The sequence below is a fragment of the Dermochelys coriacea genome, chromosome 2, assembly GCF_009764565.3.
Source record: "Dermochelys coriacea isolate rDerCor1 chromosome 2, rDerCor1.pri.v4, whole genome shotgun sequence".
Taxonomy (NCBI): domain Eukaryota; kingdom Metazoa; phylum Chordata; order Testudines; family Dermochelyidae; genus Dermochelys; species Dermochelys coriacea.
The window spans coordinates 204,211,396-204,225,447 of NC_050069.1; the positions used below are offsets into that span (position 1 = coordinate 204,211,396).

The 14,052-nt window shown below is 44.0% G+C and overlaps 1 protein-coding gene across 9 annotated transcripts in view; it reads left to right on the top strand.

The window, feature by feature from the left end:
• The first annotated feature begins 1,305 nt into the window (after window positions 1-1,305).
• The window catches only part of TBC1D5 (TBC1 domain family member 5), a 488,374-nt gene continuing 475,627 nt past the window's right edge, over window positions 1,306-14,052 (top strand). For 6 of the 9 annotated variants that reach the window (XM_038389861.2, XM_043509084.1, XM_043509083.1 and 3 more), the window contains exon 1: window positions 1,307-1,500. The gene's annotated coding sequence lies outside the window, so the exon portion shown is untranslated. Of the gene's footprint in view, window positions 1,501-14,052 lie in introns of all 9 variants that reach the window. The other 3 variants (XM_038389865.2, XM_043509088.1, XM_038389866.2) reach the window with 1 other exon arrangement.

Below are 14,052 nucleotides of genomic sequence, written 5' to 3' on the forward strand. Positions count from 1 at the left end.
ACAAAGGATAGTAGCCAACAAGACACTGTATGACAATGACCAGCTGACTCTTTTTCACAGGGCAAGAATTAGGTGTCTTTATGATAGGTGAAGTATAAAACAAGAATATTGGGATCCCATGTCGGCTGCAGGGGACTGGACTAGATGACCTCTTGAGTTCCCTTCCAGTCCTACGATTCTATGAGCATGACCAAGTCACTTGCACTTTTCTTTCACTGGGAGTTAATTTTAAAAGTGTTTAAAGTCTCTTAATTTGACAAGGAGTTTTCCAGGTACGTCTGAGGCTGGTCAGTCATTGCCAAAGGACCAGTGAATGAAATTCACTTTAAATTATCTCATTTTAAACTGTGGGCCTACATGCCAACTCCACCTCACAGCTGGCTAAACTGTAGGCATATTGTATATATATAGAAATGCCTTGAGCTCCCCCCAGGGTAAAAGGCTCTGAATAAATGTAAAATTGACATCTGTGCAATTTAATATAATAAAATACGTTGTACGTTTATAGCACTGTCTTCAAAGGCTCTCAAAGCACTTTTGCCAGCACTAGCTTCACAGTATCCCATATTACTGGGGATTTTCAAACACATGGTCTCGTGAAGTGACCAATGAAGTGTATGAGATCACACCCCTCTGGCAGCATATCCTATCCAACACCATCTTCTCTCAACACAGGTTGATCCTTCTGCTTTCTGTCACAATTCAATTTGCAGTTCTCTCTGGGCATGACCAGCTGGGGAATGTCTCTGCAGGGCACAGGCTAGAGCCTCTGCTCAACACAAAGCCTTCAGGATGGATCTGTGACTTGGCTCCTGTGGCCGGGGTGGGCCCAGGCTCAGGGTAGGAGGGTGGGTTGCTCCATAACATGATTCATACACAGGCCTCCACCCTAAAACACAGAAGCTTCATGGTCAGGGCCCACCGTGCTGGCCTCCCTGCGGGGAAAGAAGGAGGAGACTCGACTGTGCCCACGTAGCCCACCCTTGGGGAGAGCGAGCGAGGGGGCTGGAGTGGGCAGGGGAGGGGCCTCGGAAAAGGGGCGGGGCAACAGCCATCAGTGTCCCGCAAATAGAAAGTTGGCAACCCAAGCTTCCATCCTCACAGCCCCCACCCTCCGGCCCTGCTAGATGGGGGAGGCTGCGCTGCCCCGCCCCCTCCCAGCGCCGCTCAGCCCCGCCCAGGAAGTTTCTCCCCCAGCGGGGTCGGGCCGGCCGAGCGCGAGCAGGCGCGCTCCCGCAGCCGGGGTGGGCGGCCTCCGCTTGCCCTGCTGCCCAGGCGCCTGCCTGCCTGCCTGCCTGCGTGCGTGCGGGAGGGGGCGGTGCCACGCGCGCGCGCACGTCTGTGTGCCGACAGAGCCCGTCCCCTTCCCCCCCCCTCCCCCCCCTCCCGTGCGCTGCTTTCCTGGCGGGTCGCTGCCGGGCCGGCGTGGGTCTGGGCAGCACAGACAGGGGGGAGGGAGAGAGGCTGAGCCAGATCGTCATGCCGCAGCGGCCGCAGCAGGTAAAACCAGCCCCAGAGCATCTCCCCCCCCCCCCCCGCCTGATCCACTGCCCTCCTCCACCCCAGTCTCCTGCAATAAAAGTGACCCGCCCCGCTCACCTCCCTCCCTGCCCCCTCCGCCCCATTCCTCTCTTCCCCCCACCCCCAGCTGTGCCTGAGTTGCAGCAGGCGCGCTAGGAAGTGGCGGTGAGGCCTGTATGCTAGAGCTGCTGTAGGCTGCCCCTCTCTCGCCTCACAGAAACTTCCTCCGGGTCGTTTTGGGGAACTGATCGGTGCCTGGAGGTTAATTTATTACAAGCTGAGACCAGACAGTGTCAAGCAGATTTTTATTCCCCCTGTGTCCCTTTCATTCCTGGCTGTGGAAGTGGGTAGGGAGGAGGGGGCATGATCTGTCATCAAATTTTCCTCCCTGGATTTTTTTTTTTATTTTTTTTTTTGCTATATTTTCATTCCACTGTTGGGAAGTTAAAAACGTCAGAGTTCCTCCCAGTCCCTTATAAACAGTTCACAGAAGTTAGGTTTTCCTTCTTTCCTTCCCTTCCATAACACCTCCCCTCCACTATCCCTGTTCTTTTCACCTTTTGGTTTCAGTTCACTCTAATTCTCAGTCTGTTGCTTTAAAACCGCAGTTTCAGACATTTAATCATTCCCTTCATATTTGTTTTCTTCTTCTCGAGGGCATAGTAGTTTGAGTTACTTAGCATCAGTTTCAAGGCAATGACTGTTGTTAGCACACTTTCAACTGTTATAAACTGCTGAATATTCTTAGAGTGCGTACTATATCTCCATAAGTAGTTTGATTTAGCTAGAGATCCTTAAAAAGAACAGGAGTACTTGTGGCACCCTAGAGACTAAAAAATTTATTTGAGCATAAGCTTATTAAGATCCTTATGGCTTTTTTTGCATCATGGAGTCTTTGTGGACTAGTCCTAGGAAAAGTTTTGCTGCTGCCATATTGGCATCTTGCCTTAGTGCTGTGATTGTACATGTTTGTAAACATTTAGAAACCATTCATTTATTTTACGGAAGAAGCATGTTCTGGTGGGTAGAACACTGAGTGGGAGCCAGGAGACCTGGGTTCTTTCCCCAGTTCTGCCACTTGCCTCTTGTGTGACATGTGAAATACGCTTCTCTGTGCTTCTATTTCCCCCAAATGGCAAAAATACCTACCTTTGAGATTTATGGATGAAAAGCTCTATGTAAGAAAAGCATTATTATACCAGTGACCATCTTCTTTGCTTTTGTAAAATGTGCTAATTGATGGATGTTATTTTTAGGTCTGTTGTTTATTACACAATAGTCATTTGTTTACTTGTATTATCTCTGTCAAGGTTTTTAGGCCAAAAAAACTCTACAGATGTTTTCCAAACAAATCTTGTCTACATTGTTGACACTGAAAATATTTAATTAAAAAATTTAGAGAGATAAAATGGAACAGTAACCTCACATCATATGATGTATGCATACCTCACTTTGAGTCATCACATACTGTTATATTTGGAGCTTGGCTGGTTGGGATTTTATATTCCTTGATAATGGCCCACAGAGAAAGGAACCTAATGATTTTACTGTTTTCAAACCTGTTTGTATTTTGAAAATATAACAAATGCATGGCTTACTGTCATTGCTGAGAGGTTCATTGTTAAACGTATTTCCACAGGCCCACCTGGTACGGAAATCTCCAGTTTTGGTATCAGAAGGCTCTCTATCTACTGTCCCTCTGAAGTACAGAGGTGAAAGCAATGAAGTGGAATATAAAGTTCATTGATAATCGTTGATCAATTTTCAGCAGGCTTTTCTATTATTTATATTGTGATGGCACCCAGAATATGCCAGGCATGCACTGAGGGAGAAACCTCCTGTGCTGAAGAATTTGTAGTCTCAAGAATTTGATTTTTCTTACAGCTTCATACTCTAAATTAATAACTTTAGTTACTTCTGAGCCAATGAATGATGTTCACCTGCCCTTTTATGGTTTGTGAACCTATGTTTTAACTATAGTGTGCAGATTAAATTAAGCGTGACAACAGTAACTGTCATCTGTTAGACATACACATGTGGCAGGGTGTGTGTGTGTGTGCATATTTTTATACTTTGTGATTTCATAATTCAAATGAAGCTACAAATAGATCAATTGAAGGCAAAAGCTATTTCAAAAAGCTACTCGTGGGCTCTCTGTTGGCTCACAAGATAGGGAGGTGACTCTGTACCCTTCTTAGTCCCATACCCTGCTTCCAAAGTGGGAAGCTTGAGTCTTTGCTTCTGCTGCTTATGTTTTCGTGAGTAGTTAAATGAAAATGGGGATACTGGTGTAAAGTTCTTTGAATTGTACTGATGAAAAGCACTATTAAAAGCTAGGGCTTTTGATTATTACGTAGTCACAGTAGCATATCAACTGAAAACCAAGGTGGGATCTACAACTGTCTTAATGACCACTAACTCCTGCCAACAAACTTTCTCTTTCTTAGTTTTTAAACAGAAATTGAATGACAGAAATCTTTAACACAGAGCTGAGGTTGCCTGATGATAGCTTGTGCCCTTCCAGAATGTTCAGTTCAGCAAAACTCAGACTTCTGAAAACCATGAAATATAGAATTAAAGAAAATGTTCTGCCCTCTTTGAGCAATGCACCATAATGCCCATAGTGCGCATACTCGCACTCTGCCTTTTCGCTGTTGTGGACAGGCACTACCTGCATTTGTCTTGCACTCACATGCTGTGCCTACTCCCCCAGAAGAAGACCACACCTGTTAAATTTAACAACCAGATTATATCCTTTTATGACTCCTTCACGCTTGAACATAAGATATCACTTAAACCTCTACTTTCTCCCACCCATCATTAAATCCACACACTGCATTAATATCCCACCTCACTACTGACCGTACCTTTGGCTATGGACACAGTCTATACAATTCTGCATTGAAATGATGCAGACTGGAACCTGAAAGTACATATGCAGGTCTTTCTTTAGATGACATTTGTGGGGACTCAGATGCAGATCTCCTTATATATCAGTCACAGCTCTGTGGTGCCTCTCAAACTAATCCCCAGATCTCCTCATATCACAATCAGAGCTCTTCCAACCTGTTCCAGCTTATTCCTCCACAATTCAGTACAGCTAACACAAGGAGTACAGCTGGTACGCATAAGAGAATTCCCAATGGCTATTGCAGCACAAGGGTGGGGCAGAATTAAAGTTTTGTGGACACTTACTTTAATTCTGTATTTCAGAAATTTGAGTTTTGCTGACTTCGACATTCTGGAAGGGCACGAGCTACCACTGAGCAACCTTAGCTCTGCGTTAACTAAATCTTTTTGCCATTTAATATCTACTGGTTTAGTCTATCCTCTCTTTGTCCATATCAAATGTAATCCAGTATCGGAGGGGTAGTTGTGTTAGTCTGTATCCACAAAAACAAAGAGGAGTCCAGTGGCACGTTAAAGACTAACAGATTTATTTGGGCATAAGCTTTTGTAGGTAAAACCCCCACTTCTTCAGATGCATGGAGTGAAAATATAGGTGCAGGCATAAATATACTGACACATGAAGAGAAGGGAGTTACTTTAAAAGTGGAGAGCCAGTGATGACAAGGCCAGTTCAATCAGGGTGGATGTGGTCCACTCCCAATAATTGATGAGGACGTGTCAATACAAAGAGAGGAAAAATTGCTTTTGTAGTGAGCCAGCCAGTCCCTATTCAAAAAATCTGTTAATTTTTTAGGTGCCACCGGTCTCGTTGTTAATGTAATCAAGTAATTATCATTGCTCCTTTGCCAGTCACCAACTTCCAGTTCTGTGATTAATTCATCTTTATCTATCATAAAGCACAAAGTAGCTACCTTGTGTGGTGCTATGCCTTTTATGTTAGAAAAGTATCATCTATAATTTTTGGAAACTCCAATGATGTTTTACTACAGGCTGAATGAGATCTCCAGCATATGTCTCCTTTAGCAACACAATTTCCCCCCCACATGTTATGGACAAGTGTTTAAGGAGTAACTCAGCTATTCTCTGGTTGATTTGGTTGTCTATAACATACCCCCATTGGTACCCCTGCCTAGGATTTGTTAGCACAACGTTTCTCTAACTGGGGTCCACAAGGGTACTCCAGTTGTTCCCAGCATACAGGAGGTGCTGGGGGAGGAGGTGGGGAGGAGGGTGGGGCCTTGGGGCAAGGGTGGAGTGGGGATGGGGCCTGGGCCTGAGCAGATGGGCTTAGAGTCCATGAAATTTTTTAAATCAAAATGGGGGTCCTCGGGTTGATAAAGTTTGAGAGCCGCTGAGTTAGCATATTGATCCATAAATATGCAAGGTCCTGTGGTTATGAGTTATTGATACCCTAAACCAGGAATATATGAACTATGTTTAGCATGAAGCATGAAATACACATATTTGATAAACATGCCCATTATTATGTAGTATATAACTTTTTTCTTTATATATGCTTTGAGAGTAATCTTTTCTTTTTACTGGGAGAAAGAAATACGGTCATTTGTTAAAACAGGATTGGACTTGCGTTTCAAGGAAGGCATGGGGTCTTATGGACTCTCTAGAACTGTAGCTAAATATTTTTTGACATTTTAATTTTATTCCCGTGTATCATCAGAATTGCCATGCTGGATCAGACCGCTGATCATCTAGACCAGTGGTTCCCAAACTAGGGGTGCCGCTTGTTCAGGGAAAGCCCCTGGTGGGCCTGGCCGGTTTGTTTACCTGCCACGTCCACAGGTTCGGCTGATCGCAGCTCCCAACGGCCGCGGTTCGCTGCTCCGGGCCAATGGGGGCTGCGGAAAGCGGTGGCCAGCATGTCCCTCGGCCCGCACCGCTTCCTGCAGCTCCCATTGGCCAAAAATGGCAAACCGCGGCCACTGGGAGCTGTGATCGGCCGAACCTGCGGACGCAGCAGGTAAACAAACCGGCCCGGCCCACCAGGGGCTTTCCTTGAACAAGTGGCGTCCCTAGTTTGGGAACCACTGATCTAGACTAGTATTCTGCTCCCACAGTGGCCAAAACCAGATGTTTCAAAGGAAGTTTTAAAAACCCCCATAATATATAACTGTAGAATAACCTGACTATAGCAAAGGTTTCTACAAATTGTTATAGCCTACTAGTTGGCATATGGCCTAAAGCATGAAAGTTTGTATCCCTTAAAATATTTTTTTATTTTTAATATGTACTTCTGTACTGTGGATTTTATTATCCATACAAATATCTCACCCTTTTACGAATACTACTAAGTTCTTGTTTTTTATTTTGCTAGCCACAATAATGCTTAGCTCTCTTATGAATGGTTAGGGAAATGTAGAACACAGCAATACATATGAGTAGTTTAAATTATTCCTTCCAGTATGCATTACCTTGCATTTGTCAACAATAAATTTAATCAGCCATCATGCTGTCCATTCATCTAGGTTTTGTAGATATCTTTGAAGTTGAATCTTCTGTAGTGTTGACTAATCTAAATAATTTTTTTTCTTCTAGTTCTGATGTATTGAGCTGTAAGAAACCATTAACCTTTTGCCATTCTGAAAATAGTCCATATGCATTTTATCTATCTCTAAGCCATATTCTTTTGAGTAGTAGTAGTAATGTACTAATTATATCATGATTAGTTTTCCTTAACAGCCTTGTTGTGAAGAATACTGTCAGAGGCCTTTTTGAAAGTGTTTCTTCTTTATCCCCTATTTTGTTGATATATATTTAAAGAATTCCTGTAGATTAGAGAAGCAAGATTTTCCTTTACAGAAGCAGTATGGGTTTGTTTCTATTCAGTCTACAGAGTATGCATGTGTTACCTAAATTATCTTCTGTAAGATAGTTATTTTGTACACTTTCTACACCACATTAAGTAATTCTATAAGATCTTCTTTGAAAAGTAACTTGTAAAAATGGCATTGTAGATTTTATGTTAATTTCATAATGGTTCCCATATCAAATGTGCTCTGTTTAGTATAACTCTGACTACAACTTGAATAAATCTGAGTAATAAAGTGCCATCTCTACATAGCCACTTTCAGTCTTTGATCACAAGGTAGTCAAAAATGAGCAAAGAATTTTCTGTAAATTATTAATGTGATTAAAACTTACTGGTTTTATAGTGCTTTACATCCATAGATTTGGTGCTGTACAAAGGTGAATATCCTTTTCATTGAGAGGCAAGTGATTTATCTGAGGCTTAACAGCAAGTCAATGATGAAGCTGTAGTCAGAACCCAGGTCCCATGATTCCCTATCACAGAGTGAATCCATCAGCATGAACCAAAATATTTGATAAGTCACTTGATTTAAATACGTTTGTCCTTTCTTTTTCAAGTTTTAACAATCTAAACACATTAAATAATGGTGTCTTTTAAAGAAACTCCAGAAATATAATGAAGGAGCAGGCTCAGAATGAGGAGTTGGTCCTAGTGCATTCAGAAAGAATGCAAAGAAGTGTTTAGGAATGTACTCTCTGCTAGAATAAGACCATAGAAATGAATGGAGTTAGTCTAGGAGAAATTTTGGCCCTTAGTTTGTTGTTTTAGTTGGGATTGTTTTTAGATTGTAGAACTGTACTGATGCCTGATCTTGGCTGTCCTGCTTTCCTTGTATCTTTTGTACTGGAATGATAGTGGCTGGGGGAATTGGAAAGTGGGGCTGTTTTATGTTCAGTGCACATAACTTATTTCCTAATTACTTTATGTTAATAAAGATAATTCTGTGCCTACTTCCTTTCCACCCCAACAATATAGAATATCTCTACATAGAACCAAATACTGGACACAGTTATGAAAATTTGAAATGGGTGCTTTGCTTGACTTTGTCATGAGTCAGTGGCATCCTGTTTCCTCCTTTAGGCCTCAACCTATGTTGCTGATAAATAAGTTGGGGGAAAAGTTAATAATATAATCTGTTCTTTTTTCTTTTGGCTTTTTATATCACTTCTGTATGCTGAAAAAACAAAGCGGTATGTGTCAGTTCTCAACGTAACTGTACCTCTGACCTCTTCATGACCTTCAGGGCACCTGTATTAGGCGATGGTCCGAGATCTTTCTCAGAGCAGGATCCCACAACTTTCTAGACTGGGGTTTGGGCTGCAATTAACTGATCACCTGAGTAAGTATGACTTCAGTTCTCCCCAGGGCAGTGACAGCCAACCTTCATAAAACAGAGTATCTATTCAGAACAAAAGCATGGGAGAACATCATAATAAACTGCTTATATACAGGTCTTAAATGACTGACTGCTTGACAAGTTATCTTTGAGATGGAGACCTTGGCAGGTTTTGCAGTACTTCTGACCCATTCTGCAGGTTCTGTCACTCTTGGTCATGACATCCTGTAAGGTCTTGGACTGACGAAGTGTCCCTCTCCACTGCCAGGCTGGTGAATTACAGTTCCCTGACCTGGTTAAAGGTAACCACACATGTAAGTTCCTCCAGGACTGAGGTGCTGCCTGTGGTGATACCTATAGTTCATTATATCCCTGAATTGTTATGCACACTGCATCCAGTTGTCTAGACTAGCAAGCCAAGAATTTGATCTTGTTTTTTTTTTTTTCTAACTGTAGACTCTCATTTTCACATAACACTTACGCTGCCTATGCCTTGTTATATTTTTCCTGGAAGGAAGTAAAGTTAACAGGCAACATTTAAAAAAATCCTGTTCTTAAAGTGTTCAGAAAGCTGGACTCTTGTAACTTTCACTTCCTAGTCTGATGAAAGAACAGTGAACAGCACTATGGAGGAAAATGTTACATACAGGAAGTTTGTATATTACTGTGGTTAGAGGGAACTGCATTCATATCACTCTGGGTGTCAAAACCATTGCAAAACACTTTGAAAGAAATCAGTGGTTTGTATGCGCCCTTTCCAGCTGGTTACCTAGTGTTTGTATTATTTTGAATTTTTTGCATCATCTTAATAATGAAACCCACCTTAAAGAAAGGGAGAGTGACTAAGCGGTGGTTGGTTACTTTATTCCCTCTTCCCTGGTTTATGAATTTGCCTACTAGCTTACTTACATATTTCCACAATGACATACTTTAAATTATGACATTAAGGATAGAAAAGCTTCTCTTATCCCCAGACTGAATCTTGTCTCATCCTGGGACTTGGGCAGATGTAACTTTGGAAGGAAATTCCATATTTGGAGAGACGAGTTGAAAACATTTTTGTCAGATCATTTTTTTTTTAAATGGCAGCTATTTAGAATAAATGTTGGGAGTTGGCAGAGACTAGCTGAGGTGTTCAAAAGTGACTGCTAAATTTATCATGTGGATTACACATGTATAAGAGAGTATGTGCGTAATTTATGTGTGTGATAGCTTTGCCCATTAGAATGGAGTATGAGTTTGAGGGGAATCAGTCCTGATGTAACTGGATCAGGAAAAAGCAATAGTCTCATTGGACATAGGTGCACTCTGAAATCATGCCCAGTTGAGACTGATTAAGGTCCCCAATGCAGAAGAAACCAGTGTCGCGATTACCTGGTTCCAAACCCAGCTGAACTTCCATATGATTCTGGTAGCAATGGTATGCATGCCACTGCTTTAGTGAAAGGAGATGATTCTGGAGGGAAGAATCCTAAACCTGTCAAACAGGACTCTGTACCTTTGAGATTTGATGATCCAAGTGAATCAACTGGACAAAGCCCTCTCCAAGACTAGAAGTTTACCAGATCCGGGTAAGAAGAGAAACTTACGTTTTGGGTAGACTTTTTGTGGGAAGAAGTGGGAGAAGTAAGAGGAGAGAGTAATTAAGGGTGTGAGGGCAGGGCAGAGGGCAGAAGAGGAGACAGATATTGAAGACAACTCAGGAAAAGATACTTCATGATTTATTATAGTAAAGAAGAAGTGGTGTAAAACCAGTACAAAAATTTAATGCACTCTTTTATTGTCCTATTTTGTATATGGTGTGGGATTGTATGGCCTTGGTTGGCGTAGTAGCACAGATATTTTTCTCCCGGGTTAGTAGGCTCTGTCCTTGGTCTAATCTATGTCAGTTACATTTTCTGAGCTCCAGGTACTGGAATTGGAATACAGTCCATAGCTTTTTACCTATAGATCAGGAGTTCAATCTGAACTAGGTCAATAGCGAGTGAAAGCCATTGCCATTTTATAGCTGTTTGGTGAAACTATGTGAAACTTTTTTCTTAGACGACGACTTGCTGTTGCTGGCATCTGACCATGGTTTTAACTATCATCCTTTTTGGTAATCTCAGTTGAGGTAGCTCACAACTAAATTGAGATAGTACACAAGGGTGTTAATTCCCTCTCATTTCTTCCGCCTCACGCCCACCCACCCTAAACTCAGAACTGTTCAGGGGACACCTCTACTTTAGGGATATCAGGGTCCATATAGCTCCAGCCATGTGAGCCTGAGGGTATGTCTACACTATGAAATTAGGTCAAATTTATAGAAGTTGGTTTTGTAGAAAGCATTTTTATACAGTCAAGTGTGTGTGTCCCCACACAAATGCTCTAAGTGCATGTAGTCGGTGGACTGTGTCCACAGTACCGAGGCAACCATCGACTTCCGGAGCTTTGCACTGTGGGTAGCTATCCCATAGTTCCCGCAGTCTCCATCGCCCATTTGAATTCTGGGTAGAAATCTCAGTGCCTGATGGGGCTAAAACATTGTCGCGGGTGGTTCTGGGTACATATCGTCAGGCCCCTGTTCCCTCCCTCCCTCCATAAAAGCAAGGGTAGACAATCGTTTTGCGCCTTTTTTCTCAAGTTACCTGTGCAGACGCCATACTACGGCAAGCATGGAGTCCGCTCAGCTAAGCGTCACCGTATGTCTCCTGGGTGCTGGTGGACATGGTACTACATTATTACACAGCAGCAGTTTATTGCCTTTTGGCAGCAGACAGTGCAATATGACTGGTAGCCGTCGTCGACGCAGTCGGGTGCTTTTTTAACCGGGCACCTGGGCAAACATGGGAGTGACTCAGCCAGGTCATTTCCCTTGTTTCGTCTGTTGGCGACGAGTCCTACCAGCAGTGCACTGTCTTTTAATCTGCAGCCAGCAGAAGATGATGGCCACCAGTCATACTGCACCGTCTTCTGCCGAGCACCCAGGAGGTGACGATGACTAGTGGTCGTACTGCACAGTCTGCTGCCAGCAAGATGTATAAAGATAGATGAAGTGGCTCAAAACAGGAAATAGACCAGATTTGTTTTGTATTCATTTTCTCCTCCCTCCCTCCCTCTGTGAAATCAATGGCCTGCTAAACCCAGTTTTGAGTTCAATCCTTGAGGTTTTGAGTTCTATCCTTGAGGCGGCCATTCAGTTTCTCACAAAGCCACCCCCTTTGTTGATTTTAATTCCCTGTAAGCCAACCCTGTAAGCCATGTCGTCAGTCGCCCCTCCCTCCGTCAGGGCAACAAAAGACAATCGTTCCGCGCCTTTTTTCTATGCAGACGCCATACCACGGCAAGCATGGAGCCTGCTCAGATCACTTTGTCAATTAGGAGCACATTAAACACCACACACATTATCCAGCAGTATATGCAGCACCAGAAGCTGCCAAAGTGAAACAGGGTGAATAGGTGATGTCAACGCAGTGACGAGAGTGATGAGGACATGGACACAGAACTTCTCTCAAAGCACGGGCCCTGCCAATGTGGGCATCATGGTGCTAATGGGGCAGGCTCATGCGGTGGAACGCTGATTCTGTGCCTGGGAAGCAAGCACAGACTGGTGGGACCACATAGTGTTGCAGGTCTGGGACGATTCCCAGTGGTTGCGAAACTTTCGCATGCATAAGTGCACTTTCATGGAACTTTGACTTGCTTTCCCTTGCCCTGAGGCACAAGAATACCAAGATGAGAGCAGCCCTCACAGTTGAGAAGCGAGTGGCAATAGCCCTGTGGAAGCTTGCAACACTAGACAGCTACCGGTCAATCAAGAATCAGTTTGGACTGGGCAAATCTACTGTGGGGGCTGCTATGATGCAAGTAGCCAACGCAATCAAAGATCTGCTGATATCAAGGGTACTGAGTCTGGGAAATGTAGGTCATAGTGGATGGCTTTGCTGCAATGGGATTCCCTAACTGTGGTGGAGCCATAGACAGAACCCATATCCCTATCTTGGCACCAGAGCACCAAGCCAGCGAGTATGTTTCACCAACATCAACGTGGGATGGTCAGGAAAGGTACATGATGCCCGTATCTTCAGGAACTCTGGTCTGTTTCAAAAGCTGCAGGAAGGGACTTTCTTCCCAGACCAGAAAATAACTGTTGGGGATGTTGAAATGCCTATAATTATCCTTGGGGACCCAGCCTACCCCTTAATGCCATGGCTCATGAAGCCATACATAGGCAGCCTGGCGAGTAGTCAGGAGCTGTTCAGCTACAGGCTGAGCAAGCGAAGAATGGTGGTAGAATGTGCATTTGGATGTTTAAAAGCGCGCTGGCACAGTTTACTGATGCAGTTAGACCTCAGCAAAACCAATATTTCCACTGTTATTACTGCTTGCTGTGCGCTCCACAATATCTGTGAGAGTAAGGGGGAGACGTTTATGGCGGGGTGGGAGGATGAGGCAAATCGCCTGGCTGCTTTTTACGCACGGCCAGACACCAGGGCGGTTAGAAGAGCACAGGAGGGTGCAGTGCGTATCAGAGAAGCTTTGAAAACCAGTTTCATGACTGGCCAGGCTACGGTGTGAAAGTTCTGTTTTTCTCCTTGATGAAACCCCCCCACCCCTTGGTTCACTCTCCTTCCCTGTAAGCTAACCACCCTCCCCACCTTCCTTCGATCACCGCTTGCAGAGGCAATAAAGTCATTGTTGCTTCACATTCATGCATTCTTTATTAATTCATCACACAAATAGGGGGATAATTACCAAGGTAGCCCAGGAGGGGTGGTGGAGAAGGGAAGGACAAGGCCACACAACACTTTAAAAGTTTAAAACTTATTGAATGCCAACCTTCTGTTACTTGGGCAATCCTCTGGGGTGGAGTGGCTGGGTGGCCGGAGGCCCCTCCACTGTGTTCTTGGGCGTCTGGGTGAGGAGGCTATGGAACTTGGGGAGGAGGGCGTTGGTTTCACAGGGCAGTAGCAGCGGTCTGTGCTCCTGCTGCCTTTCCCGCAGCTTAACCTGGAGCTGGAGCATATTAGTTTGATCCTCCAGCAGCCTCAGCATTGAATCCTGCTTCCTCTCATCACGCTGCCACCACCTTTCAGCTTCAGCCCTCTCTTCAGCCCGCCACCTCTCCTCCTGGTCATTTTGTGCTTTCCTGCACTCTGACATTGTCTGCCTCCATGCCTTCGTCTGTGCTCTGTCAGTGTGGGAGGACAGCATGAGCTCAGAGAACATTTAATTGCGAGTGCGTTTTTTTCACCTTCTAATCTTCGCTAGCCTCTAGGAAGGAGAAGATCCTGTGATCCCTGAAACACATGCAGCTGGTGGAGGAAAAAAAAAGGGACAGTGGTATTTAAAAAGACACATTTTATAGAACAATGGGTACACTCTTTCACGGTAAACCTTGCTGTTTACATTACATACATAGCACATGTTCTTTCGTTACAAGGTCGCATTTTGCCTCCCCCCACCAGGTGGCTAACAG